Source organism: Micromys minutus (assembly GCF_963924665.1).
Source record: "Micromys minutus genome assembly, chromosome: 7".
Classification (NCBI taxonomy): domain Eukaryota; kingdom Metazoa; phylum Chordata; class Mammalia; order Rodentia; family Muridae; genus Micromys; species Micromys minutus.
Genome location: NC_137976.1, coordinates 39,363,301 through 39,380,031, shown reverse-complemented (window position 1 = coordinate 39,380,031; position 16,731 = coordinate 39,363,301).

The window sequence follows — 16,731 nt, the reverse complement described above, 5'->3', positions numbered from 1 at the left end:
TCTTTCCTTTTCCTCTCGCTATCTTGTTGTCAGTGATATGTTCTTGCCTTCGACTTGCATCTGGTCTGTGTCCCTGGATCTCTACTGGTCCAGGTGTCAGATTGGCCAAGCCCTGTTCTGCGCCCTGAGGTCACCCCAGGGTGGAAACAGAAGTTCCAATGTTGTGTTCCTGGTTGCTGGATCAAGCAGGGCTGGGCGGTGCGCTTACTGTGCACACTCCGCAGAGATCTCTCTGCTCCTTGGCTGCCCAGATCTCCTACTCACCAGTCTTTAAGGCTTTAGGAGCTGTTGATCCGAGTGGCAGAAGGGCCGTTCCCTGTTCTGAGCCCTGAAGTCCTCACCGGGTGGAGACAGAAGTTCCAAAGTTGAGTTCCTGGTCCCAGTCTTTAAGCCTTTAGGAGCTACTGCTGGGGGGGAGCAGGTGGGCCAGGCCCTGTTCTGTGCCCTGAAGTCGCCGCTAGTTGGAAACAGAAGTTCCAAAGCTCTGTTCCTGGTCCCTGGATCAGGCAGGCCTGGGGGTGCGCTTACTGTGCGCACTCCGCAGAGATCCCTCTGCTCCCTGGCTGCCCAGACCTTCTACTCACCAGTCTTTAAAGCTTTAGGAGTTGCTGATCCGAGTGGCAGATGGGCCACTCTTTGTTTTGCACCCTGAAGTCTCTGCCTGGTGGAAACAGAAGTTCCAAAGTTCTGTTTCTGGTCCCTGGATCAGGCAGGCCTGGGGGTGCACTTACTGTGTGCACTCCGCAGAGTTCCCTCTGCTCCCTAGCTGCCCAGATCTCCTACTCATCAATCTTTAAAGCTTTAGGAGCTGCTGATCTGAGTGGCAGATAGGCTGCACCCTGTTCTCCGCCCTGAAGTCGCCTCAATAGTTATTTTTACTGTCCAGTCATTACCTCCTGTTCTGTCTTCCCACATTACTTCATCCCATTCCTCCTCCTCATCACATCCCCTTACACACCCCACCAAACCTTCCCATTCTCTGGGCCCTCAAGTCTCTCAGGGGTTAGATATATCTTCTCTCACTAGGCCAGACCAGGAAGTCCTCTGCTATATATGTGTCAGGAGGGCTCAAATCAGCTAGAATATGCTGCCTGATTGGTGGCTCATTGTCTGAGAGATCTAATGAATTCGGGTTTGTTGAGACCGTTGGTCTTCCTATGTGGTCACCATCCTCAGCTTCTTCCAGAATTTTCCTAATTTAAACCCAGGAGTCCTCAAATTCTGTTCATTGTTTGGGTGTAAATATCTCACTTTTTCAGCTTCTCTTTTGACCTCTAGGCAGGCAGTCATGATAGGCTCTTATCTGTAAGCATACCAAACCATCAATGATAATGTCAGGCCTTAGCACATTGCACTGTGGGCATGTCACTAGACCACTTTTTCATTAGTATCTTTTCCATTTCAATCTTTGAAGTTAATTTATACAGGGACAATTCTGGGTCAGAGTTTTGATTGTGGGATTGAAGCATGCTCACCAGGGCCCATTGCCTTGTTAACCTTGAATTCTGTGAATTTTATACTGCGTATTCTATACTTTTTTTTGGCTAATATTTCTGCCTGTGGCATTAGAGAGTTTGTAAAGTCGTCCTTTCTACTATCACAAACCACACCCTATGTTGCAAATGTATTGGAGGCAAGAAAAAAGCTCACACACCTGGACAAAGAATAGCTCAGGAAAGAATAAGAAAAATTATATGGAAGAGTAGAATTCAAATACACCCAACATACCCCCTAAAATATATTAATAATATATTGTACCTCACTTTTCGTGAAAGATAGAAAGCCACAATAGATATTTATTTAGCACAAAAATTAATTTGTTTTTCAATACCAAGTGGAATACATAAACAGATTAAAAGCTCTCTTTCTCTCCTTGTTTATTCACCACTATCATCTTCTTGGTCTTGTAGTAGGAATTGTCAGTTCCCGGAGACAGCACAGAGTCATACCCATAGACACCATCACTGAAATTTTTAAGGAAGCCTGACTCCCTTTCACATCCTAGGAGTTTTCAAAGTGATGCCATTCATCCTGTCATTTGGTTAAAATGATGTATAAGCCTAGTGTCTAATATGCACTTATTAGGGAATATGTATCATGCTTTATCTATTGGGTCCAAGTTACCTCACTCAGAATGATGTGTTCTGGTTCTATCCATTTTCCTGAAAAAGTCATGATGTCCTCATTCTTAATAGATAAATAGTATTTATTGTGTAAATGAACCATTTTCTGTATCCATTTTTCTGTTGTGGAACATCTGGGTTGTTTCCAGCTTCTGGCTATCATAAACAAGACCTCTATGAACACACTGAAACATGTGCCCCTGTGGCATAGCGGGGCATCTTTTGAGTATATTCCCAAGAGTGGTACAGCTGGGTCTTCAGATAGATCTCTGCAATGTTCTGAGGAACCAGCATATTGATTTCCAAAGTGATGGTACAAGTTTGTAATTATACCAGAAATGAATGAATGTTTCCTTTTCTTTGCATTCTCACCAATATGTGCTATCACCTGAGTTTTTAACTTACAGACTAGAAAAAAATCTTCACTAATCCCACATATGATGGATGGCTAATATACAAAATATATAAAGAAAGCTAACCACAAAAAAAAACAAAAAAAAAAAAATAAAAAAACAAAAACAAACAAACAAAAAAAAAAAAAACAAAAAAACAAAAAAAAATCTACCTGACCAAAATTGGGGTATAAAACTAAACAGAGAATTTTCTACAGAGGACTCTCAAATGGCAAGAAAGCACTTTAAAAAATGTTCAATGTCCTTACTGATGAGAAAAATGAAAATCACAATAATCCTGAGAGTCCACTTCATCTAGCTTTTATACACAACCTAGAACCAACTGCCCTGCCTTGAATCCACTATGACAATGTGAGCTATCTCATTTTAATAGGTATCTTTGAGAAACATATTCAGAAGTCAACATGATTAGGAAAATCTCTGGACTGAGATTATTCTGCAATGAGTCCATTAATGTTAACTGCAAACATACACAATTGCATTGTAAAATGCTGATAAATAGAAACTAGTTAGAAGATCTATCATTTCATATAATTGATGCTCTTATTTTAATTAAAGCACTTAAAACCTACTTTCTTAGAAAACTCAGTATATTATAAATTGTTACTGCCTAAATCAAATGTGCTGAATATTAGGTCTACAGAGCTCATTCATTTCATATTTAAACTATTTTAAAACATTTTCATAATCTCTCATCTTCTATATTAGATAACAGTACTTCTATGCTTCTATCATTTTATTTTTGGTAAGTGCACTTATATGTGATATCAAGCAGTATTACCTTTTGTTGAATATATTATTTCATGAGCATAAGGTCATCTAGGTTTATCTATTTATGAGAGACTTCTTTTAGAAGGATAGGTTAGTCACTCCTCAAATAAAGTCATGAACGACTAAAATACATTAAATCTCCTCAATAGCATTAGTTATAAAGACAGCACAAATCAAGCACAGTCTGATGTGATCTCACTCCTGTTAGCATGACTAATAAAAGGTAGTTCATAAATGCTGTAATGATGTGAATAAAAAGGAAGATATCCATATACACTGTTGATAGGAATGTAAATCTGAAAAACTCCTATAGAAACTCCAGGGAACCTCATTTAAAAATGGAAAATAGAACTGCCATACTATACAAACAATTCTATGATACATCAAAAAAAATCAAATCAAGATTTTAAGGAGAGATTTGCCTTTATACATTCATTGTGGTATAGTTGACTATAGTCATGTTAAAAAAAATCTACTCACTCACTAATGAATAAGTAGATAAGAAAATATCTCATATTTAATATTTGATAAAAACAGGCAAGTAAAAATTAAAGATAAAGTTTCTCAATGTAGTTGAATAGAATTCAGTTATTCTATTTTTGAGGATCTCTTCCAATAAAATACACAAAGAATGTGTTTCAGATGTGTTTATGCAGACATGACAACATAAACACATATCTCCCATCTTTTCTACATAGTGGAAATACTGAGAATACAGTAGTATATTAGTGGTTGTGTCTCCATCATTATCAAAGTACAAAAGAATTAAACATAATAAGTAAATTAACAGGAAATAATAGCTCTGTGATAAAAATAAAATCAGACAATTAAACAAGAAGACTGGGGAGGTACTTGTCATTACAATCAAGGGAAATGTTGTAGTAAAAAAAATGGCATTTGTTGTGGAAAAAGCAATAAAAATTATGAGCCAGCAATGGATAAAGAGGAGATCTGGCAACACGAGAAGCAGGCCTAAGAATGACACCATATGACAAGTAACAGCAGAAGCAAAAGTGCAACAAGACATAAAATTAGGAGATATTTGCAAAGAGGATCTCAGGAGTTGAAGACAAAGACATTAACAGAGCCTGAGTAGCAGAAGATTCAAAATCTCAGGGTAACAATTTACATTAATAAGTGATAATGTAAGTGTTATTTTTTAGAATAGATCCTGTTACTGGCTTATAAACAACCACCTTGCAAAGTAAGAGGCCAGGCAGAAAAGAAGCTGTAATCCAGAGATCCTATGGGTGATGAATATGAGGATAACATGCCAGAAATAATGTCAAGGTGAGTTCACTTGACCCTGTGAGTTTTAGAATCCAACAACTGGTAAATAAATTTCATCTTACAAAGGTGTGTGTGAAAGAAACAGGTGGCTCAAGAGTTTAGCTGAAGCAAATTAACAGAAACCTTTTAGCAAAGCACATGCAGATAAAAACAAACAAACAAACAAACAAGAGATCTAGAAGCCTGTGAAGTAGATTAAATAGGTGCAATGAGTTGGGAGAAAATGCACAAGAAACCTGCAACATTCTTGGTTTCCTGAAAGTAGATTGCCTGGGTGGATCAAGGAGGCATAAAGATGAGATCGTGTGAGTGCTGAGAAGAATCTCTCTGTGCGTGATGATACACACAATAGTACTGAGTAATAACAAGTTCTGTGGAGCAGCTGGGAGCAGAAGCGGGGCTGAGTCTGAAAATCGCTGAAAAGGAAGTGCTTATGAAGCCACCAAGAACTAGGTTATGAAAGGCAAGAGAGAATGGCATACACTTCTTCAGAAGCAGAACTTTTTCACAACGGAAAACTTTTCTTATGGTTTTGTCATATATCTTCCAGAGGCTCGTCGACCTAAAGGCTTGGTCCACAGGGATAGAGATACTGGAAAGCAATAGGCATGCAGAATGTGAGAAATGCTTATGTTATTGAACATGTGACTTCCCAGTGGATTTTTCGGAAAGCAAGAAGTGGTCCCTCTGTGCTTCCCATCTGTGTTGTGAGCACGTTGCTCCTATACACACTCTCTGTCTCTGTTGCTCTTGGTTCTCCTTAAAGGTTTGCAGGAATGCGAGCATCTGATCTTGAACTGGTAGCTACAAATCTCTGAGCCAAATAAGCACATTTTATCCTCTGTATCAATTAGTAACTTGGAGTGTTTCCTTTTAGTAATGTGAAACAGAATAATACAAAACTGTATAATGTTTCATGTTAATGATGTCACAGTAGTAAAGGAAGAATTGTTGGTGTAGAAGAGAAAGATATTTGTGAAAGATGATACAGAAAAAGAACTGGAATTTGAGAAATATGCAGGTAAAGATAGAAAACAATAGGTGCAATATTGAAAATAACAAAAGGGAAATTCTCTGTTGTTATAAATAATTACTTTTTTAATATTTCATACATAAGTAACATATTCCTGTCTCTCTCCTTCCCTTAATTCTTCCATTAACCCACCTCCCCACACACACTCCTAAAACATATGACATCTTTTTCTTTGATTATTATTGTTACCTATATATGCATAAATATGCATATATACTTACACATAAATTTATCAATACAACCTGCTTAGTTAATTAGTTGTTGCTCATATGCATGTGTTTAAAGCTAATCTCTTGAGATTGGAAAACCTATTAAGAGAATTGTCAATGGAGAAGATTGATCTCCCTTTCTTGCTCATCTTTAACATAACTATTCTTATAGCAGTAGGGATATAAAAGTTTTACTCATCAGCATTGGCCTGTCAACTGCTGTTATTTTCCATGTATTGTTGAAGTGTCCATATTCTTGATAGTTCCTAGGATCAGCTTCACTGTAACAGCAGAGTTCCTTGGTCTCAGACTCTTCCAATCTTTTTCCTACTTTTGACTAGATGTTCTCAGAGCCTTAGCTATAGGGTGATGTATCAATTGCGTTGGATAAGTCCATATTCACTTGTCCTCTGAATTTGTTGGACCACTTATGGCTTTCTTAATGCTCTGTTTGCTTTAAAAAAAACATGAAGCTTCCATGATGAAATTTATATGTGGACATAAAAATAATTGCTTAGAATATACTTTGAAAATACAAGTGTCATTAGTAGGTTGTTCACCAGGTAGATAAAGGTAGTTCACTAGATTTAAATAAATTTACAGTCAATAAAAAGTGTGAACACCTTCTTATAAAGTAGAGTAAGTTGAATTAGAATGGTTGGTGGCTACTCCAAAAATATGTGTCACTGAATTCACCTACATCAAAGTGGAACTGTTTGCCTCCTCCCTTGGCAGCTTGCATAACAATTTCAGATAACAGAAGAGCTGGTGCTTGGGTACAAAGGTCTTAGGTCAATTTCTTCAAGTCAGCTGTCTACAATAGGTGATGTCATCAGCAATAGAGACATGAAACTTACCTCTGTTAAGCAACCAAGGGCACTGCATAACTGTTTTGTTAATAGCATATATTGTTTGTGGGATCTCTTAGACATTCCTTATCAACAACAGGGGTAAAAGTTTCTCATGACTCACACTAGGGATTTTGGTTGTTGTTTGAGATCTTTCTGTTTGCTTGTTTTTTTGTTTGTTTGTTTATTTGTTTAAACATAGCTTGCTGATTGGTGTAAGCATAATAAACCCAAATGTCATAGTTTCATTTAAACTAAAATTCTTAATATATTATAACACAAATTTAATTGTTTAAAATAATCTAAGAACTTATAAATATATTGTACTTATGGTAACTATCTACTAAATATATCTTTTAGTAGTATAGGCTAAAAATTCACAAAGCTAATTAAAATAAGACGTTAAAAACTAAATATATATATATATAAATGTCTAAGAATAAATATCTGAGAATAGATATCTATGATGAACAACTATTGTCAGTTAAACATGAAGTTGTTTTATGAATAAGAGTTATTTTGTACTCTGTGTGTTTGTAGGATGAGTGAAATAGTTTTAAAGAGCTTTCACAAAAATGGATTAATATAACATGAAGATAAATTCTGTGTCCATCATAACAGAGCACACTAATTTTAGTCATTAACTCAAACTAATTTTAGAAATTTCAAATGGAGGGCCAAGTGTGAGATGAATGATGCATAATGAATGTCTTTGTGTGTGAGTCTCCTGCAGAAGTGTCAGGGGAGAAAAATCCACCTTTTTACATTTGTTATCATACACTACAATATCATTTAATCCTGAAAAAAAGAACTGTTAAGCATTCAGTGTATAATAAGAGCCAGAAAAAAAGGAGTTCAGATCAATTTTAACCTCTTTAATCCCTACCAGGAATAATATAAAAGATATGCTAGGATAAAACTTGAAGAGGTTTAGCTTAAAATTTAGCATTCAATATTTGTACTTATTTTTATATTGAGCTCAATGTTCTTATTGCAGTGGCATATAATTTAAAGAGGAGGCATCTTCTGTTTTGTTAATTTTTTTTAAATACTACTTTTCATCACTGAATATGCATCACTATGTTATTAAGATGAATGGTTTATTACTATATTTAGAAATTTCCTTTCCACAGAATCACATTAAAAATGAATATTACTGTTCAGTGTATAAATTACTAATAATACTTTTAAAAGTGAAAATAATAACAATTCATGAAGAATTTCAAATACTGTTTTATTATTATCTTTATTATTTTATTTTTAATTTTTTAATTGAACAACATTATTTTAAAAAGATAAATGTAAAGATTTTAAGCATTTTTGCATAAAAGTATACAAATACTTTTATGTCAGTACTTGGATTTATTAAGATTTAATGGTGTGCGTTAAGATCTTACTAGTTACAATGAGCATAAAATACATGTAAAAGTTGTAACCAGGAAATAGTCAGTTTTCTTGATGTGTAAATATTAAATGTAATGATTTTTCTTTCTTTTTTTTTTTTTTGCCTTTGTTTTTCTTGAAATTCATATAGTCTCTAAGTTGTTTCTGGGGTGTTCAGAGATTTCTGGGGTTAGTATCCAATTATCAATGACTGCATAATATGTGTTTTGTGACTGGGTTACCTCACTTAGGATGAAATTCCCTAGATGCATCCATTTTCTTAGGAATTTCATAAAGTCATTGATTCTGATAGCTGAGGAGTACTCGATTGTGTAAATATACCAGAATTTTTGTATTCATTCATCTACTAAAGGACATCTGGTTTCGTTTACCTTCTGTCTACTTTAAATAATGCTATTATGAACATAGTGGAACATGTGCCTTTATTATATGTTGGAGCATCTTTGGAGTACATGCCCAGAAGTGGAATAACTGGGTCTTCAGGTAGTACTATGTCCAATTTTCTAAGCAACCTCCAGACGGTTTACCAGAGTGGTTGTACCAGTTTACAACCCCATGAACAGTGGAGAAGTGATTCCCTCTCTCTGCCTCAAGCATATGCAGTCATCTAAATTTTTGATCTTAGACATTCTGATTGGCGTGAGGTGGAATCTCAGGGTTATTTGGATTTGCATTTCTCCGACCACTAAGGATGTTGAGCAATTACTTGGATGCTTTTCAACCATACAATATTCCTCCATTTAGATCTTTTTGTTTAGCTCTGTACCCTATTTTTAATAGGGTTGTTAGATTCTCTAGTGTCTGACTTTTTGAATTCTTTGTATAACTTGAATTTAAGGCCTCTATCAGATGTTGGTTTTGTAAAGATCTTTTCCCAATCTGTTGGGTGCAGTTTTGTTTTCTTGACAGTGTCCTTAGCCTTACAGAAACTTTGCAATCTCATCAAGTTCCATTTGTCAATATTTGACCATAGAGCATGAGCCATTGGTGTTCTGTTCAGGAAATTTTCTCCTGTGCCTATGTGTTCTAAGGTTTTCCCTAATTTCTCTTTTAATAGTTTCAGTGTACCAAGTTAAATGTGGAGATCTTTGATCCACTTGCACTTGAGATTTGTACAAGTAGATAAGAAAGGGTCTATTTTCATTTTTCTACATGCTAAGTGCCAGTGGAAGCAACACCATTATTTTTGAAGAGGCTGTCCTTTTTCCATTGAATGTTTCAGCTCCTTTGTCAAAAATCAAGTGATCATATATGCGAGGGCTCATTTCTGGATCTTCTATTCTATTCCATTGATCCACCTGCCTATCTCTGTACCAGAACCATTCAATTGCCTTGTAATATAGTTGAGGTTAGGGATGGTGATTACCACAGACGTTTTCTTGTTATTGAGGATAGATTTCATTATTTTAGGTCTTTTGTTATTCCAGAAAAAATTGCAAATTTCTCTTTCCAACTCTATGAAGAACTGGGTTGGAATTTTGTTGGGGATTGCATTGAATTTGTAGATTGCTTTTGGTAAGATGGTCATTTTTACAATGTTGATTCTTCCAATCCAATCAGCATGGGAGTTTTTTTTTTTTTTTTTTTTTTTTTTTTTTTTTTTTTTTTTTCATTTTTTGAGATCTTCCTCGATTTCCTTCTTTGGAGATTTGAAATTCTTGTCATATAGTTCCTTCACTTGCTTAGTTAGCATCACACCAAGGTATTTCATAGTTTTGTGACTATTGTGAGTGGTATATTTTCCTTAATTTCGTTCTCTGCATATTTGTCCTTTGAGGAGATGAAGGCTACTGATTTTTTTGAGTTAATTTTATATTCAGCCACATTGCTGAACTTGTTTATAGATGTAGAAGTTCTCTGGTGGAATTTTTGAGGTCAAATCCTAAGTCAGGGTTCCTGCTCCCCTGATCCAATTGCGGGGGTGAACTTTCCGAGTGCTTAGCACAGACCTCTCTGTTCCCCAGCTAATTGGAGTGCTGTCTCACCAGGCCTGTGTCCCTGGATCTCTGCTGTTCCTGGTCGCAGATGACCTGAATTCCTGTTCTGCCTATTTTATTTATTTTATTTTATTTTATTTTATTTTATTGTTTCACTACTGTTTTAGCCTAATGCTCTAGAGCTAGAGTTACTGTCTTATTCTGTTTAGAATGTGGCCATTATTTTCTCATTTTTATCCCACAATTCTACCATGCTTACATGATTGTAATCACTCTGTTTAAAATAGAGCTCTCTTGCTGCTTTGTGTGTCTTCTCTCTGTTGCCACTGACTATTTTATATTCTGAACTGCTGCTGTCAATTTTGTTACTACAAGGTGAATCATTGTTTCAATACTCCTTTAAAAACTTAAAATATCCACTCAGGCATGTTCAATGGATTACAAATGTTTCCCTTATTTTAGAAGAGGAGACCTGTGCACATCTAATTTTTAAAATACATTTTTGTTGATGAAAATGTTCTGGAATAACAAACAGCTTTAGAGACTGATGGCCTTTTAAATTCCTCAAATATGGACAATAACTATGATTCCTTAATGGAAAACCAACCTGCTCTGTATACTGATTATTATCCCTAGAATTCACAAAAGGATACATGATTTTAATAATACTTAGTATCTGCTAGGCTTTCAGGAATTACAGAGGCAAACTCTCCTCTCTTCTTCTTATATTTTTTTTATTTTCCTCGTGTTTTTATTTGTGTGTGTGTGTGTGTGTGTGTGTTTATTACTTATACCAAAGTGCAGCTCAGAAACAGTATTAGGAACATGTATTATGTACCCTTTTAGACTACAAAAATGTAAACATTAAAAAACATGTAGTCCTTCTAGAGTTTCTAATTCCTTATGTGACATGAACAGCCAAGAGTTAAATATTTAATAGAATGTGGCCTACTCTTTCATAAGTCCAAGCCTGTAATAGAAGATACAGAACAAATGCTCAGGATATCTGCCACCTGGAACAGCAGAGATCCAGGGATGCAGGCCTGGTGAGACTGCGCCACAGTAACCAGGCCACAGAGAGGTCTGGCCAAAGTGTGCTGAAGGCACCCCACCTCAGTTGGTTCAAGGGAGCAGGAATTCTGCCTTAGGGACTCAGTTTTCACCCAGTGAGCATGTGTCCTGACCAAATGCTCAGGCCATTGGCCACCTGAAAGAGAAGAGATCCAGAAACAAAAGCCTGGTGAGACTGCTTTGCCAGTAGCCCAGGCATAAGGGGTCTGGGCCAAGCACACAGAAAGGGAGACAACCCACCCCATTTATTCAGGGGAGCAGGATCTCTGCCATAAAGAAAAAGTTTCCACCCAGGGGGCAAGTGCATGCAGACCAAAAACTCAGGCCATCTGCCAAAGGGAACAAGCAGAAATCCAGGAACACAGACAAGGTACACAGGAAAGACTGGAACCAATCACTGACAAGAACACATATAATCACACAACAAGATTGCAAGAGGAAAGCAAAAGAACTTGCTTAGTGGAAACAAAAACAACTTGGCAACACCAGAAACCAGCTCTCCCATCACAGCGAAGAGCGGAATGCCAAACACTCAAGCAAAAGGAGATTCATACCTGAAATCATTCCTCAAGATGATGATAGAGATCCTTTAAAAACAACAGGAGGAAAAGCATAAAGAAATGGAAGTTGTTAAAGAGGAAACAAGAAAAACAATAAAAAAAAATGAAAGAACTAGAAGAAAATAGAACCCAAGAAATGAAGGAATTGAAAAAGGAATTTAAAATGGAAACAATAAAGAAAACACTAAATGAGACAATGCTAGAAGTAGAAATTCCAAAAAAGAAAACAGGAGTCAAAGATACAAGCATTTCCAACAGACTACAAGAGGCGGAAGAGAAAATCTCAGGGGCCATAGACAAAATTGAAAACATAGGAAAAACAGTCAGAGGAGATGCAAAAGCAAAAAAGCTCCTAACACAAAATGTCCAATAGATCCAGGACACAAGGAAAAGAGAAAACATAAGGATAATAAAAATAGAACAGAGTGAAGAATATCAACTAAGAGGCATAGTAAATATTTTCAACAAAATCATAATAGAAAAATTCCCTACTCTTAAGAATGAGATTACCAGGAGCATGCAAGAAGTCTACCGAACTCCAAAAAGGTTAGATCAGAAAAGCAATTCCTACCTGCACATAATAGTCAAAACACAAAGTGCCCAAAGCAAAGAAAGAATACTAAAAGCAGTAAGGGAAAAATGCCTTGTAGCATATAAAGGCTGAACAATCAGAATCACACTCGATTTCTCAACAGAGACAATGAAAGCGAGGAGAGCCAGGAAAGACATTATGCAGACCCTAAGAGAGCACAAGTGCCCCCCCAAGCTGCTATACCCAGAAAAACTATCAATCACCATAGATAAAGAGATGAAGATATTTCAAGACAAATCTAAATTTACACAATATCTGATTACAAACCCATAACTACAACGAATTATAGGTGGAAAACCCAATACAATGGGGGGAACTACATTCTAGTAAAAGCAAGAAAACTCCTAAGCAAGAAAACCAATAGAAGAAAGAGACACACACACAACTCAACCTACAAAAGCAATAATAAAAGGAAACAAAAACCACTATTTCTTGATATTTATTAACATAAATGGACTCAACTCCCGAATAAGGGGACATGGGCTTTCAGACTGGATACATAAACAAAATCCAGCATTTTGCTGCATACAGGAAACTCATCTCAGAGACAGACACAGACACTATCTCAGAGTAAAAGGGTGGGAAAAAGACTTCCAAGCAAAGAGCCCCAAGAAGCAAGCTGCAGTGACCATTCTAATATCGAATAAACTAAATTTCCAAACCAAAGTTATCAAAAAAAAGATAAGGAAAAACACTTTTTAATCATTACAGGAGAAATCTGTCAGAAGGAACTCTCAATCCTTAACATATATGCTCCAAATACAAAAGCAACCATATTCATAAAAGAAACCCTACTAACTCAAAAAATACATTGCGCCCCACACAATAATAGTGGGAGACCTCAATACCCCACTCTCACCAACGGACAGATCATGGAAACAGAAACAGAACAAGGACACTGTAAAAGTAGCAGAGACTATGAACTGACTGGAATTAATAGACATCTACAGAACACATCATCCTAAAGTAAAAGAATACACCTTCTTCTCGGCACCCCATGGCACCTTTTTGAAAATTGACCACATAATTGGACACAGAACAAACCTCAATTGAAATAAGAAGATTGAAATACTCCCATGAATCCTGTCAGATCACCATGGTCTAAGGCTGGCTTTTAACAACAACAAAGAAAACAAAAAGCCCACATACATATGGAAACTAAACAATGCTCTGCTAAAGGATAGCAAGGTCAAAGAAAAAATAAAGAAAGAAATTAAGGATTTTATAGAATTCAATGAAAACGAAAACACAATATACCCAAACCAATGGGAAGCAATGGAAGCAGTACAGAGGAAAACTCATAGCTTCAAGCGCTTCCAAAAAGAAACTGGAGAGAGCATACATCAGCAACTTGACAGCACAGCTAAAAGCTCTAGAAGAAAAGGAAGCAGATATAACCAAAAGGAGAGGACTGAAATTATCAAAATTAGGGCAGAAATAGTCCAAATAGAAACAAAAAGTACCATCGGGAGAATCAACAAAACCATGAGCTGGTCCTTTGAGAAAATCAACAAGATTGATAAACCCCTAGCCAGACTAACTAAAGGGCAAAGAGAGAGTACACATATTAAAAAAATCAGAAAGGAAAGTGGAGACATAACACCAGAGAGTGAAGAAATTCAAAAAATCATCAGATCCTACTACAAAAGCCTATACTCCACAAAGATGAAAAATCTGGAGGAAATGGATGAATTCTTGACAGATACAAGATCCTATATTTAAACCAGGACCAGGGAAATCATCTAAATAATCCCATAACACGTAAAGAAATAGAAGTCATCAAAAGCCTCCCAACCCCCCCCCCCCCAAAAAAAAAAAACCCAAGTCCAGAAGGGTCCAGTGAAGAATTTTTCAGATGTTAATTGCGGACATGACACCAATACTCTCCAAACTATTCCACAAGATAGAATCAGATAGAATACTACCTAACTCATTTTTTGAAGCTACAATAACCCTCATTCCTTAACAACACCAAGACCCTACAAGGAAAGAGAACTTCAGACCAACTCACTTATGTAAATTGATGCAAAAATACTCCACAAAAGCTTTGCAAACTGAACACAAGAACACATCAAAACAATCATTCACCAAGACAAAGTAGGCTTCATCCCTCGAATGCAGGGAAGGTTTAATATAAGGTAACCCATCAATGTAAACCACCATATAAACAATCTCAAAGAACCAAATCACATGGTCTTCCAACTAGATGCTGAGATATCATTTGAAAAAATTCAACACCCTTTCATGTTAAAAGTCCTGGAAAGTTCAGGAATCCAAGGACCATACCTAAACATAGTAAAAGCAATATACAACAAACCAACAGCAAACATCAAACTTAACGGTGGGAAACTTGAAGCAATCCTACTAAAATGAAGGACTCCACAAGGCTGTCCACTCTCCTCCAACCTATTCAACCAAGTACTAGAAGTCCTAGCTGGAGCAATTAGACAGCAAAAGCAGATCAACGGGATACAAATCGAAAAGGAAGTAGTAAAAATATCACTCTCGGCAGATGATATGATAGTGTATTTAAGTGACCCCAAAAATGCCATGAGAGAACCCCTACAGCTGATAAACAAGTTCAGCAAATTGAATGGATACAAAATTAACTCAAGCAAATAAGTATCCTTCCTATACTCAAAGGACAAATATGTGGAGAAAGAAATTAGGGAAAAGATACACTTCACAATAGTCACCAAAACTATGAAATACTTTGGTGTGACGCTAACTAAGCAAGTGAACGACCTGTATGACAAGAACTTCAAACCTCTAAAGAAGGAAATTGAGGAAGATCTCAGAAAATGAAAAGATCTCCCATGCTCATGGATTGAAAGGATCAACATTTTAAAAATGGCTATCCTACAAAAAGCAATCTACAGATTCAATGCAATCCCCATCAAAATTCCAACCCAGTTCTTCATTGAGTTGGAAAGATCAATGTGCAATTACATCTGGAATAACAAAAGACCTAGAATAATGAAATCCATCCTTAACAATAAGAAAACATCTGCAGGAATCACTATCCCTGACCTCAAGCTATATTACAAGGCAATTGTGCTGAAAACTGCATGGTACTGGTACAGAAATAGGCATGTGGATCAATGGATTAGAATAGAAGATCCAGAAATGAGTCCTCAAATATATGGTCACCTGTTTTTTGTCAAAGGAGCTGTAAACATTCAATGGAATAAGGACAGCCTATTCAACAAATGGTGCTGGTCCAACTGGCACTCAACATGAAAAAGAATGAAAATAGACCCTTTCTTATCTCCTTGTACAAAGCTCAAGTGTAAGTGGATCAAAGGTCTCCACATTAAACCAGATACACTGAAACTATTAGATGAGAAAGTAGGGAAAAACTTAGAACACATAGTCAATGGAGAAAATTTTCTGAACAAAACACCAATGGCTCAAGCTTTAAGGTCAAAGATTAACAATTGGGACTTAATGAGATTGCAAAGTTAAAGACATTGTCAAGAAATCAAAACTGCAGTCAACAGAATGGGAAAAAGCTCTTTACCAACTCCACATCAGATATAAGCCTAGTATCCAAAGTATACAAAGAACTCAAAAAGCTAGACACCAGAGCATCAAACAACCCTATTTAAAAATGGGGTATAGAGCTAAACAAAGCATTCTCAATTGAGGAATATCGAATGGCTGAGAAACATCTAAGAAAGTGTTCAACATCCTTAGCCATCAGGGAAATGCAAATCAAAACAACCCTGAGATTCCACCACACACCAGTCAGATTTGCCAAGATCCAAAACTCAGATGACAGCAGATGCTGAAGAGGTTGTGGAGAAAGAGGAACACTTCTCCACTTTTGGTAAAATTGTAATGTGATACAACCACTTTGGAAATTAATCTGGCGATTTCTCAGAAAATTGGACATAGTACAACCTGAAGATCCAGCAATTCCACTTCTAGGCATATACCCCAGAGAAACTCCAATATACAACAAAGATACATGCACCACAATGTTCATAGCAGCTCTATTTATAATAGCCAGAAGCTGGAAAGAAGCCAGATGTCCTTCAGTAGATGAATGGATACAAAAAATTGTGGTACATTTACACAATGGTGTACTACTCAGCCATCAGAAACAATGACTTAACCAAATTCTTAAGAAAATGGTTGTATCTAGAGAATATCATCCTGAGTGAGATAACCCAGTCACAAAATAACAGACATAATATGCAGTCAATGATAGTGGTATGCTAACCAACAGAGGCTCTGAGTGTCCCAGAAATAATTCACAGACTGTGTGAATTTCAAAAAAAAAAAAAAAGAAAAAGAAAACAAAACAAAAAAAATAAACAATAATACAAACAAACAAAAAAAAAAAAAACTGTCATGCTCAATCCTTACATACCAAGAAAATGTTGACTAATTTAGGTTACATCTCGTTTTACATATATTTTTTGCTCATTGTTAGTAGTAAGACCTTAATGCACAGTATTAAACCTTAAAAAAAAAA